Genomic DNA, 13,279 nt, shown 5'->3' with positions numbered 1-13,279 from the left:
AATGGGAAAATATCAACCTCTGTGCTCAATGCGGTCACGCGAGAGCACAAGACCACCAGGCCGCCCACATGGGGCCCTGGGCTGCGCCCACCCCGCTCTGCCTTCTGCTTTAAGTCTTTGGTAACAAAATGATGGGTGAGTAGGAAGCAGTCCCACAAATACCCAGTTCTTAATGTGTCAATGCCACCACCACCCACAGCAGGGCAAGAAAGCTGGGGAGACTCTGTATATTCATCATTAAATGCATGTGGCAGGAAAAGAGGCTTTATTTTCCACCAAAGGAATGAGTCCACCTTAGAGCAATTTTTCCTTGAAAAGACATTTTACATATATTGGTAACAGTAGAGATATATAACACAAACAAACTTTTTTTGCATGTTTTTTATTGTTTGGAACACTACAGGAACCCAAATTTCACATTTACAGTTAAAGTTTTAAGTACTTCATCACAAAGGAAATTAGTCAAGCACTCTGAAAGTGTTTTCACTCTTATTATGGTGTACAGGGAGATATTAGAATAAGTTTACTCACTTTATCAGTCATTGTTTGCATCACTGTTGTTTTTATATCATGTTTTTGTTGTTTTCATAGAATGTTTTTGTCATTTTTATATCAAGCCTCTGTTGTTATATCCTTTTGTTACTGATTATTTATGCAAAAAAGCAAAATCAGTTAAGGTTTATTTTTTAAAAACAATTTTTATTATTAACATACCATAGAGCTTGGCTATTGGGTGAGTCACTCCATTCTTAGTAAGACATGCTCATAGACACTGATGTTTTCTGTTTTTAAACATATTTCCTTATTAATTTCGAAGAGGAAGGGAGGAGGAGAATCACTGATCACACCTCCTGCATGCACACTACTGGGGATTCAGCCCCAAACCCAGACATCTGCCCTTTGCCAGAATCCAATCAGGGACCCTTTAGTTTGCGGACTGACGCTCAATCTACTGTTCCAAACTGGTTAGGGATAGATTTATTTTTTATTTCTAAAGAATTTTTTATTAATTTTTAGAGAGAGAAGGGAGGGAGAGAAACATTGATGGAAGAGTGCCATATTGGCCAGTGAACTCCTGCACTCCCACTTCTGTGGATCTAGCCCACAACACAGGCACATATCCCCACTGGCAATCAAATCCACAACTCTGTGCTTCACAAGAAGATGGACAAGTACTGAGCCACACCAGCCCTGGTGGTATATTCCATTTAGATCACAATTTGCTAATGTCAGTAAATTTAAACATTCATCTACTCAAAAACCCCAGACTATGCACTAAAATTTTGACAAAGGTAAATAACACTTATATACATACAAGGAATTATACAGAAATGTTTGTACTAGCTTTATTAGAAATAACCAAATATTTATTAAAGTGGGCAAACTTATGGTGATATATCAATGATAAGAATATCAGAAAAAACGATGAGTTACTAGTGTAACTTTAATAAAACTCCAAGTATTTATGAAACATAAACTAAAGCAGAAAAATAAAGTTCTCTATGAAAATGGAATGTAAATCCATGGAAACTAGGAAAGCTGTGAAGAACAGGGACAGATTAAAAGAGGTCATTATGCAATTACACAGAGACAGATATGGTCAGCATTATGACTATAATGATGGTTTCAGTTTCATGCACATGTCAAGATTTATGAAACACTATACTTAACACATGTAATTTACTCATTATAGTTATTAAAAATGGTTCAATAGTATTCTGGAAGAACAGGTTTGGCAACTCTATATTCAATACCCATACTTATGCCCTCTGGGTGAGAGTCTCATCTCAGTGACAGAAAATGTAATAAACAATGAAGAACTTTCACCCAAACTCACAAAAGCCACATTCCTGACTAAAGACAGCCATTGTCTCCATCTTTCTTTCTCTTTTATTTTATACTCTATTTATGATTAAATTATTATTTCAATCTTTAATTTCTCCATCTTCCTTTTGATGCCAGCGCAACAATGGCTCTGAGGAGAACTTCTGACAAACTACAGGAGCCACAAAACATCTTGATTATAATCAATGACAATGGCTACTCCACAGAAGATGCACATCTCTGGAGTCCCTCAGATCTGTGTACACACAGCTCTTGTCGTCTTTTCCTCAAAATAATAACTGGATGCACAGTTAGGTTAGGACTATTCCACCTAAAGGGGTGCAGTCTTATCCAACCACAACTAGGTCAGCGTTTCTGTAGTGAAAGGGTTTTCCCTGAATGCCATTGTCCTCAAACCAGTGACCATCACCCGTGATATTGTCAGCATTAGGGCACAGGGCACCATGCAAGACCTGGGCAAGAGATTCACCTCACACGTATTGGCATCGCTTGCAAACAGGAAAAAAAATTCATGCTCCCAGACATACTTGAGGTTGTCCCAGCTACCCCCTCTTTGGAGTGATCTCTGTGTCTCAAATCACCCATCTTCACATGAGAAGTAGAGTGTACACAGTGTTTCCTAGGAAAATATGGGCAGCAATGTAAATTTGCAAAAAACTGATGAGCTAATTTATGAACCATAAGCTTCTCCCAAGGGAAAAACGTTTGAGACCCCATAAAAGTGTTTCACCTCAACACGCTTCGAAAGCCCTGATCTCCGTATAAAGTAACCGGTACAGTAAATAGAACACCAGAGATTAAAGAAATCTTAAGCAAAAGCCTTCATTATTTTATAAACCAAAGAGACATGAGACTGGCAGTTCTTCCATTGGTGACTTAGGCACACAATAAACTCATCATTAGCATCTGCGGAAAGTGTGTCTCTGAAAATGGCAGGCCCTCTGTAACATTATGTTTACTGGGGCCAACAGTAATGAGTCCTATGTGGCAACACAAGACAGGGAAACAAATAAGAACCAAGGGCTCAGGTATTCCTCATTTTCACTGACAAATCAGACAACAGACATACCTTCCCTGGCACAGGAGGATGGTGATTGATGCCATCTGTAGAGACCTTATAGGTGGTTCAGGTGAAATACCTTCAGCAACAGAAATGTGCAGTGACATAGATCTGGCAGAACATCTCTGTATGTTAGAATGTGCAACATAATTACATAGTGTTCCAACATAAAAACACACACATAGAACAGCCAAAACACTTATGGGAACGTTACAAAAGATAGGTGATTAAATGTATATAATTCAGAAAAATGAGGATTAACAAATTTTCTTGTACTATTGTTAATTTCTAACTAAGAAACTACATTTCCTACACATCTAAGAAATTTCTCACATTTGTATTCTAGTGGAGAGCAAATTTAGAAATTTGGCTGAGAGATACCTCATATTAATTGCACTCATAAGGGCTTTCTCCATTGTGAACTCTCCGATGATATAGGAGACCACTTCTACCTTTATAAGATTTCCCACATTCAGTGCATTTGTAAGACTTTTCTCTTGTATGAACTCTCTTATGTTGATGAAGGATGTTCTTAGAGGTAAAAGATTTCCCACATTCACTACATTGATAAGGCTTTTCTCCAGTGTGAACTCTCTGATGATATTGGAGACCATTGATACTTTTAAAACATTTCCCACAATCACGGCATTTATAAGGCTTTTCTCCCGTATGAACTCTCTGATGATAACGAAGTGCATTGCTCCGTGCAAACGATTTTCCACATTCACTGCATATATAAGGCTTTTCTCCAGTGTGAATACGCTGATGACAATAAAGGTCACTACTAGTGGTATAAGATTTTCCACATTCACTGCATTTATAAGGCTTTTCTCCCGTATGAACTCTCTGATGTTGATGAAAGTCAGCCTTAGCGATAAAAGATTTTCCACACTCACTGCACTGATAAGGCTTTTCTCCAGAATGAACTCTCTGGTGATACTGGAGACCACTGCTATATGTAAAAGATTTTCCACATTCACTACATGTATAAGGCTTTTCTCCAGTATGAACTCTCTGATGACTACGAAGCTGGGTGTTAGTGGTAAAAGATTTTCTACATTCACTGCATTGATAAGGCCTCTCTCCAGTGTGCACTCTCTGATGACAACAAAGATTAGTGCTAGTGGTGTAAGCTTTCCCACATTCACTACATTTATAAGGCTTTTCTCCTGTATGAACTGTCTGATGATAACGAAGGTTAGATTTCAGGGTAAAAGATTTCCCACATTCACTGCATTTATAAGGCTTTTCTCCTCTATGAACTCTCCGATGATAACGAAGGGCCTCGCTCCGTGAAAAAGATTTTCCACATTCACTGCATTTATAAGGCTTTTCTCCTGTATGAACCCTCTGATGATAACGAAGGCCATTGCTCCGTGCAAAAGTTTTCCCACATTCACTGCATTCATAAGGCTTTTCTCCAGTGTGACCTCTCTGTTGATTATGAAAGCTAGAACATTTGGTAAAAAATTTTCCACATTCAGAGGATCCAAAACACCAACTTCCAAGATGGACACCTTTTTCCTGAATAACAGTGTGGGTGCAACTAATGTCTCCCTTACATTCTTTTCTATTGTAATATTTTTTTCTCCTTTGAAACGTCATCCCACACGTGGAAACTGCAGTTGGACTGTCCCTGGTCTGAATAGACTTCAGGTGCAGCTGTCCTGACCCCATAAGGAAACCCTGCTCAACCTCCCCGCATGTGAAATGATTCTGGGACACATTGAAATTGCAGCTGTTTGCAAGTGAGATCCTCTCCACACCTCTAATGAAAGTCTTCTCTGTCACATGCTGCTGTTGAAATTTTGCACAGAAATGAAATCGTTTATCACACGACCCACACCTCAATAGTATCTTTCTGTGTTGTGTTCCCTGCAGCTCCACCACGTGGAAAATGTTTCCCAAGACGAGCCCACAACTCTCACAGGGGTGGCTCTTGCGGGATGAAAAGGCTAACTTGGGATTCCTTGCCTGTGACACTCTTACTGAAACCTTCTGTTCACTCGTTGCCTCCATAATTTCTGCTCCACAGCAGCAACCTGTTCAAAAGGAAACATAGGTAAAGTGCATGTTGACCTGATAAAAACATAGTATATTCACCACGATTGTTTATGTCACAACTAGGCATGATTCCATACAATGATTTTCAAGATAAGTAAGTTAGCTACTCAGGAAATGGCTGTTATATATAACATGGCCCAAAAGGTCACTGGATGATCAAACTCTCACCAAGGGAGAACAGAAGCATAGGCTGCCACAAAAAGAAGAGAGGCTGTGTCTGCTCGTTATGACTCCACAAATGGCTTCCTTTAGGACCTTTCATGCTGGCGATATGAGTCTGTGTGAAATAATTTCAATGTGCTCAAACCCATAAAATATCTATCATAGGAAAATATGTGATGTTCAGCGTCAATATAATACGTGTGCACTCTAAAGCTCTGCAGGCATGCAACAACACTGGAGTGCAGTAAAGTCCAGATGTGTACTAGAGGTAGAGGTGCAAAGTTTAGAGAAGTTCAGGTTATCCATGGGCTGGGAATCCAAGTAGAATGATCACTATTAAAACTGAGTCATAGGCAAAGTTTCAACCTTAAGCAAGAAGAAGTAGAATTGGGTGACGAGTGGGCAATGGTAACAAAACATTTTTGTTGTTGAACAAAATGGCTTCCTAGTTATGAACGTAAAAGAGCCCAGGCATGAAAACCGCCCACACAGCCCTTCACCAAGGCAAGACTGTCATTGATAAAGTCATGTTTCTCCTGTGATGCACAAAAGATTTTGCCTCTTAAATCCAAGTTGAGCCACAGCATGAGATAAATGATGCAAATCTTAAAAGAAAAACTAAGACAAGGTATAGTCAGCACTGTGGTAGAACAACAAAACAGAACTGAGATCACAGGCAAAAGACCTATGTGAGTGACATCAGCAAGATGGCAGAATCAGAGATAGAGAATCTTTCCCCATCCCAGAGTAAGTAGACAGCTATCCATGAAAAAAAATCCCACAGGGAATGGGGAAAAGAGTACCATGAAGACAAACAGTAATACAGAATACTAAATAAGAACAACTGCACAGAAAGGATGACAGGATACTGGGTGAGAAAACACATTTGAAGATATCTAAGGTCAAAAAAAACGGTTAATAACTAACTAACTAAGGAAATAAATAAAAGAAGGAAGAAGCAAGAGTCAGCCTTAGCTGGTTTGCTCAGTGGATAGAGTGTCAGCGTGCGGACTGAAAGGTCCAAGGTTTTATTCCACTCAAGGGCACATGCCCAGTTTTTTGTGGGTTCAGTCCTTGTAGGGGGCATGCAGGAGGGAGCTGATCAGTGACACTTTGTCATCATTAATGTTTCTCTGTCTCTCCCCCCACTTCCTCTCAGAAATTAATAAAAGTGTATTTTTTTTAAAAAGAGGGTCAGCCCTAGCCAGTTGGGCTTAGTGGATTGAGCATCTGCTTGTGAACTGAAGGGTCCCAGGTTCGATTCAGGTCAAGGGCACATGACCGAGTTGCAGGCTCGGTTCCAGCTGGGGTGGCATGCACAAGGCAACCAATTAATGATTCTCTCTTATCACTGATGTTTCTATCTCTCTCTCCCTCTTTCTTGCTGTCTGAAATCAATAAAAATATATTGGAAATAAAAGTTAAAACAAGAGATTCGCTCCTTAGATCACTCTTTTCTGCCGGTGAACGCTGCGGAGTAAGCGTCGTCGGAATTTCCCCTGTTGCAGTCATCATGTCTAAGTCTGAGTCTCCCAAAGAGCCAGAGCAGCTGCGGAAGCTCTTTATCGGAGGTTTGAGCTTTGAAAGAACCGATGAGAATTTGAGGAGACATTTAGAGCAATGGGGAACGTTGACGGACTGTGTGGTGATGACAGATCCAAACACCAACCGCTCCAGAGGCTTTGGGTTTGTCACCTATGCCACTGAGGAGGAGACGGATGCAGCCATGAACACAAGGCCACACAAGGTGGACGGAAGAGTGGTGGAACCAAAGAGGGCTGTCTCCAGAGAAGATTCTCAAAGACCTGGTGCCCACTTAACTGTGAAAAAGATTTTCGTCGGTGGTATTAAATAAGACACTGAAGAACATCATCTAAGGAATTATTTTGAACAGTGTGGAAAAATAGAAGTGATTGAACCGAGGCAGTGGCAAAAAGAAAGGCATTGCTTTTGTAACCTTTGATGACCATGATTCTGTATACAAGACTGTCATTCAGAAATACCATACTGTGAATGGCCACAACTGTGAAGGAAAGCTCTACCTAAGCAAGAGATGGCTAGTGCTTCGTCCAGCCAAAGAGGTCGAAGTGGTTCTGGAAACTTCGGAGGTGATCGTGGAGGTGGTTTTGGTGGAAACGACAACTTTGGTCGTGGAGGAAACTTCAGTGGTCGAGGTGGCTTTGGTGGCACCTGAGGTGGCGGTGGATATGGTGGCAGTGGGGATGGCTATAATGGATTTGGTAATGATGGTGGTTACGGAGGAGGAGGCCCTGGTTACTCTGGAGGAAGCAGAGGCTATGGAAGTGGTGGACAGGGTTATGGAAACCGGGGCAGTAGCTATGGCGGGAGTGGCACCTATGACAGCTATAACAACGGAGGAGGCGGAGGCGGCTTTGGCGGTGGTAGTGGAAGCAATTTTGGAGGTGGTGGAAGCTACAATGATTTTGGCAATTACAACCATCCATCTTCAAATGTTGGGCCTATGAAAGGAGGAAATTTTGGAGGCAGAAGCTCTGGCCCTTATGGTGGTGGAGGTCAATACTTTGCCAAACCATGAAACCAAGGTGGCTATGGCGGTTCCAGCAGCAGCAGTAGCTATGCCAGTGGCAGAAGGTTTTAATTACTGCCAGGAAACAGAGCTTAGCAGGAGAGGAGAGCCAGAGAAGTGACAGGGAAGCTACAGGTTTCAACAGATGTGTGAACTCAGCCAAGCACAGTAGTGGCAGGGCCTAGCTGCTACAAGGAAGACATGTGTTAGACAATACTCATGTGAATGGGCAAAAAACTCGAGGACTGTATTTGTGACTAATTGTATAACAGGTTATTTTATTTTTTTTTTTTTTTTTTTTTATTTTTTTTTTTTTTATATTTTTTTATTGATTTTTTACAGAGAGGAAGGGAGAGAGATAGAGAGTTAGAAACATCGATGAGAGAGAATCATCGATCAGCTGCCTCCTGCACATCTCCTACTGGGGATATGCCCGCAACCCAGGTACATGCCCTTGACCGGAATCGAACCTGGGACCTCTCAGTCCGCAGGCCGACGCTCTATCCACCGAGCCAAACCGGTTTTGGCTATAACAGGTTATTTTAGTTTCTGTTCTGTGGAAAGTGTAAAGCATTCCAACCAAGGGTTTTAATGTAAATTTTTTTTTTTGCACCCTTGCTGTTGATTGCTAAATGTAATAGTCTGATCATGACGTTGAATAAATGTGACTTTTAATAAAATAAATAAATAAATGAATAAAATAAAAATAAAGGGTCAGCAATACCACTATCAGCCACGATACTTCTGTTCTCATTGATCACAGTGGCCTGTTCTCAAAAAAAAAAACCAGAAAGTTTTGTTTCCAAAAACCACACAATGCCCTGGCCAGTGTGATTCAGTTGGTTGGAGCAGCATCCTGTGTATTGAAGGGTCGAGGGTTATATTCCCGGTTAGGGCACATATCAAAATGTGGGTTCCATACCTGGTTTTCAACTGTGCAGATGGCAGCCAATTGCTGTTTCTCCCTCATCTCTCTCCCCCCATTTCCCTTCCTCTCTATGTAAAAGGAATAATAAAGAAAGACATAAGAATTTCAGGGTAGCCAAAAACAAGAGATCTCAAAAAGTGTAGAGGCAAAGTAAATAACACGACAACGTACCAAAGCTTATGTATAACATTCAGAAAATGTAGCCCTAACTGGCTTGGTTCAGTGGATAGAGCATTGGCTTGAGGACTGAAGGGTCCCAGGTTCAATTCCGTTCAAGGGCGTGTACCGTGGTGGCGGGCACATCCCCAGTAGGGAGTGTGCAGGAGGCAGCTCAATCAATGTTTCTCTATCATCAATGTTTCTCTCTATCCCTCACTCTCCCTTCCTTTGTGTAAAAATCAATAAAATATATTTTAAAAAACAAAATGTAATTCTAAGGAGAAATTTTAAGAGAGATAAATGCCTACATTGTCACAAAAGATCTCAAAGAACCTAACATGGCACCTCAGGAAACTAGAAACACAACAGGAAAATAAACCAAAGGTTTCAAAGGAAAGAAACCATAAATATTAGAACAAACATAAATAAAAGAGAGACAAGACAAAAGAAAGGAATACCTAAAGGTATATTAAAAAAAAAAGATATAAAAATGTGCAAGTCGTTAGCTACACTAAAGCAAAAACAAACAGAAACCAAGCCTCAAATAAGTAAAAAAAGAAATGAAAGATAAGACATTACATCTGTCACTATGAACCTAATGCATCATAAGAGATGTTGATATTAGGAGATGACATGACCCTCCAAAGAGAAATTTCTCGAGATCCCACTATGAGCTCCTGAAATTAATAAACAAGTTCAGAATCCTATCCAGGTGGCTCAGTCGTTGAGAGTGTGGACCTGATGCCCCAGGATGGTGGGTTTGATCCCCCATCAGGGCACATGTAGGGGACAACCAATGAATGCACAGATGGGTACAACAGCACATCAACGCCTCACTCTCTGTTTCTCTCTCTCCATTTCTGTCTCTAAAATCAATAAATAAATGCTGCCCGGTATGTCTCACTGATTGAGCATTGACTCATGAACTAGGACAGGGGGGGGAACCCCTGGCATGTGTGCCAAACATGGCACGCCAGTAACTTTAGCTGGCACGCAAAACCCTCTCTTATCATCTTGCATTTACAATTTTTGTGAACATTTGAATGACTTAAATGTTAAACTACAAGGAACTGGCAAGATACTTGAAGTTATGTTTGGTTACATAAAGGCTTTTGAAAAGAAACTGGAAGTTTTAAAAAGGGATGTGGATGGTGAGAAATTTAGATATTTCCCAAACCTCAAGAGGCACATCAAAGGCCTCCCAAAAGATGACAGAACGGACTGTCAAAGCCTTCAAAAGCTGTTTTTAAACATCATTGAGTCAACTAGTGAGCAGTTCCTCTCAAGATTTGCGAAATTCAGAGAACTGGAAGAGACAGCAAAATTCATGAGGTTTCCAGACAGCATAAAACTGGAGGAACTAAACTTTCAAATGTTTTCATGGATAGACATGTCTGACTTTGAAATGAAGTTGACTGAATTTCAGAGTACATCAATTTGGAAGCAGAAATTTATTGACCTTAGAGTTAGTTGACCTGGAAAACATTGAAAAAAAGGAATTAGAGACAGGAGTACCAGAGAGAAGTGTCAAAAATGAACTACTGAGGACTTGGAATGCCATTCCAGAAAATTTTTTCTCTTTAGAAAACTTTGCAACAGCGTTACTCTCCATGTTTTCATCCACATACGCTTGTGAATCTTTGTTCTCAGTGATGAATTTTGTTAAGTTTCGTAATAGGAGTAGCCTGACACATGAAAGTAGTAGCTCGTGCATATCTCTGAAGGTCACGAAATATAAACCTGATGTAAAATCTCTGTCGTCAGTGATGCAGCAGCAAAAGTACCACTGATAATAGCAAACGGAGTCATAACGTTTTCTGTCGGACTATCAGTGTATTTGTATACATTAAAAAATAAATGTATTTTTCATCATCATATACTGTGTTTTGGTGCTCAAATGAATTTTCTTATTACTTCAAGATTCTTCACATATGTACACCTTAAGAGATATCAAATAGGTGTACCATGTTCTCAAAAAATTAGGGTGGGCACGCAGAAGAATTTTGAGTCAGAGATTTTGCTGGTTTTGGCACGCACTCACAAAAAGATTGCCCACCCCTGAACTAGGAGATCACAATTGGACTCTTTGTTAGGACATCTGCACTGGTTGCGAGCTCAGTCACCAGTGGGGGGTCGTGCAAGAGCCAGCTGATCAATGCCTCTCTCATCATTGATGTTTTTCTCTCTCTCCTCTTCCTCTAGGAAATAAAAAATACATATATTTGCACATCAAATCGATTTACATAGTCTCATGTGGTCTTTCCGTAAAATCTAGAACTCCAGGGATTGCTTCTTTTCTTTTGGCCTATTCTGAGTAACTGCAGTGCTTTCTTAGGGAAAAACAGGGCAAAGCTATTTTTCTTTTGGCTTTGGGCTGTATTGGAGCACTAAATCTTTATTCTAAAGAAATAAATGGAAACTTTTCTCTATTTTTTTTAAATGAGAATTTTCATTTACATCTATATTAAAATCTTAATGAGAAAAATAAAAAAAATAGTAATAATAATTTAAAGAATAAATATATATACCTGGCCACTGTGCTTCACTGATGACAGTACTGCCTTGTAAAATTGAGGGGTAAGGTTTGATTCCCAGTCAAATGTAGATACCTGGGTTGCAAGTACGATCCCCACTCACAGTAGAAGCAACACGTGGGAGGCAGCCAATCGATGTTTCTCTTTCTCTCTCTGTCTCCCACTCTCTCTCTAAAAAAACAAACAGTGGAAAAAATATCCTCACTATTCGGGTGAAGATAAAAGAAGAATAAAGAATTAAAATCAGAAAAGTTACAGGATGCAAAATAAACATGCAACCATAGTTCCAGTTCTACAACCTAATAATAAATTCTATGATGGAAAAATGAAGAATGTAATCAAATTTACTAAAGAATCAAAAACAGCCCAAATCGGTTTGGCTCAGTGGATAGAGCGTTGGTCTGCGGACTCATTGTCCCAGGTTCCATTTCGGTCAAGGGCATGTACCTTGGATGTGGGCACAGTCCCAGCAGGGGGTGTGCATGAGGCAGCTGATTGATGTTTCTCTCTCATCAATGTTTCTATCTCTCTATCCCTCTCCCTTCCCCTCTGTAAAAGATCAATAAAATATATTTTTTTAAAAAAATAAAAAATATACCACATGATCTCACTCATTCATGGATAACAGAGACCATCATAAAGTTTTGAACAATAATAGATACAGAGGCAGAGCTGCCTCAAACAGATTGTCAAACTGCAGCGGGAAGGCCAGCGAGGGTTGGGGGCCAGGAGGTAGGGGGGTAAGAGATCAACTAAAGGACTTGTATGCATGCATATAAGCATAACCAATGGACATAAGACACTGGGGGATAGGGGAGGCTAGGGGACTGTCTAGGGCGGGGGGATAAAATGGACACATATGTAATACCCTTTGTAATATTTTAAGCAATAAAAAAAAAAAATACCTAAGCCTATGAAAAGTATGGTTACTTTTTAAGGTTTTTTTTTTAATATTGCCATTGTGCTAAAAAAATAAATAAATAAAAATAAAATAAAATAAATAAAAAAGAATCAAAAACAATAAAACCAAAAGGAATAAATTCAACCAAAATGTGACACATCTGTACAGGGACTACTATAAGACAGTGATGAAAAGAATGAAAGGAAACCCAAATCAGTTGAAAGACAAGCTGTGATCATGGATCAGAAAATGAAATATGGTGAAGATAGCTATAGTACACAAGGCAAACTACAGATTAAATGCAATCCCAATCAGTCCAATGGTATTTTACAAAGAAATGAACAGAAAATCTGGAAATGGAATCAAAAGACCTCCATTAACAAAAGCAATCTTTTTAAAAATATATATTTTATCGATTTTTTACAGAGAGGAGAAAGGGATAGAGCGTTAGAAACATCCATAGGAGAGAAATATCCATCAGCTGCCTCCTGCACACTCAATACTGGGTATGTACCCGCAACCAAGGTACATGCCCTTGACAAGAATCGAACCTATGCCCCTTGAATCCACCAGCCGAGCCTCTATCCACTGAGGAAAACGGGTTAGGGCAGTGGTCGGCAAACTGCGGCTCGCAAGCCACATGCGGCTCTTTGGCGCCCTGAGTGTGGCTCTTCCACAAAGTACTGGCTTCTGTGCATGGACCATGAAGTTTCAATTGCACTGTACATGTGCACCTGCACGGGGTATTTTGTGGAAGAGCCACACTCAAGGGGCCAAAGAGCCGCATGTGGCTCGCGAGCAGCAGTTTGCCGACCACTGGGCTAGGATAACAAAAGATATCTTGAGTAAGAAGAAAGCTGGTGGCATCACACTTCTTGACTTCAGTTTATTACAAAGAGGAAGCAAGCAAACTGTGTTTCTGGAGAAACACAGACACATATCAACAGAACAGAACAGCAAACAAAAAAAAAACTCAGGCACATACTTTTAAGTAATCTTTGACAAAGCTGCAAGCCACAGAAGAAGGGAAAGATAGTTTCTTCAGTGAATGGTGCTGGTATAAACAGACATTCACATG

General features: G+C 40.1%; 1 pseudogene across 1 annotated transcript; it reads left to right on the top strand.

Annotated features, from left to right (window-relative positions):
* The first annotated feature begins 6,764 nt into the window (after positions 1 to 6,764).
* On the top strand, positions 6,765 to 8,292 carry LOC308531502 (heterogeneous nuclear ribonucleoprotein A1-like; annotated as a pseudogene). Its single transcript has one exon. The product of its transcript is annotated as a heterogeneous nuclear ribonucleoprotein A1-like (transcript).
* Positions 8,293 to 13,279: the final 4,987 nt, after the last annotated feature.

This window comes from Myotis nattereri (genome assembly GCF_964212035.1).
Source record: "Myotis nattereri genome assembly, chromosome: 15".
NCBI classification, from domain to species: domain Eukaryota; kingdom Metazoa; phylum Chordata; class Mammalia; order Chiroptera; family Vespertilionidae; genus Myotis; species Myotis nattereri.
Note: the sequence above shows the minus strand (reverse complement) of the source record. Positions and strands in the feature narration are given on the sequence as shown.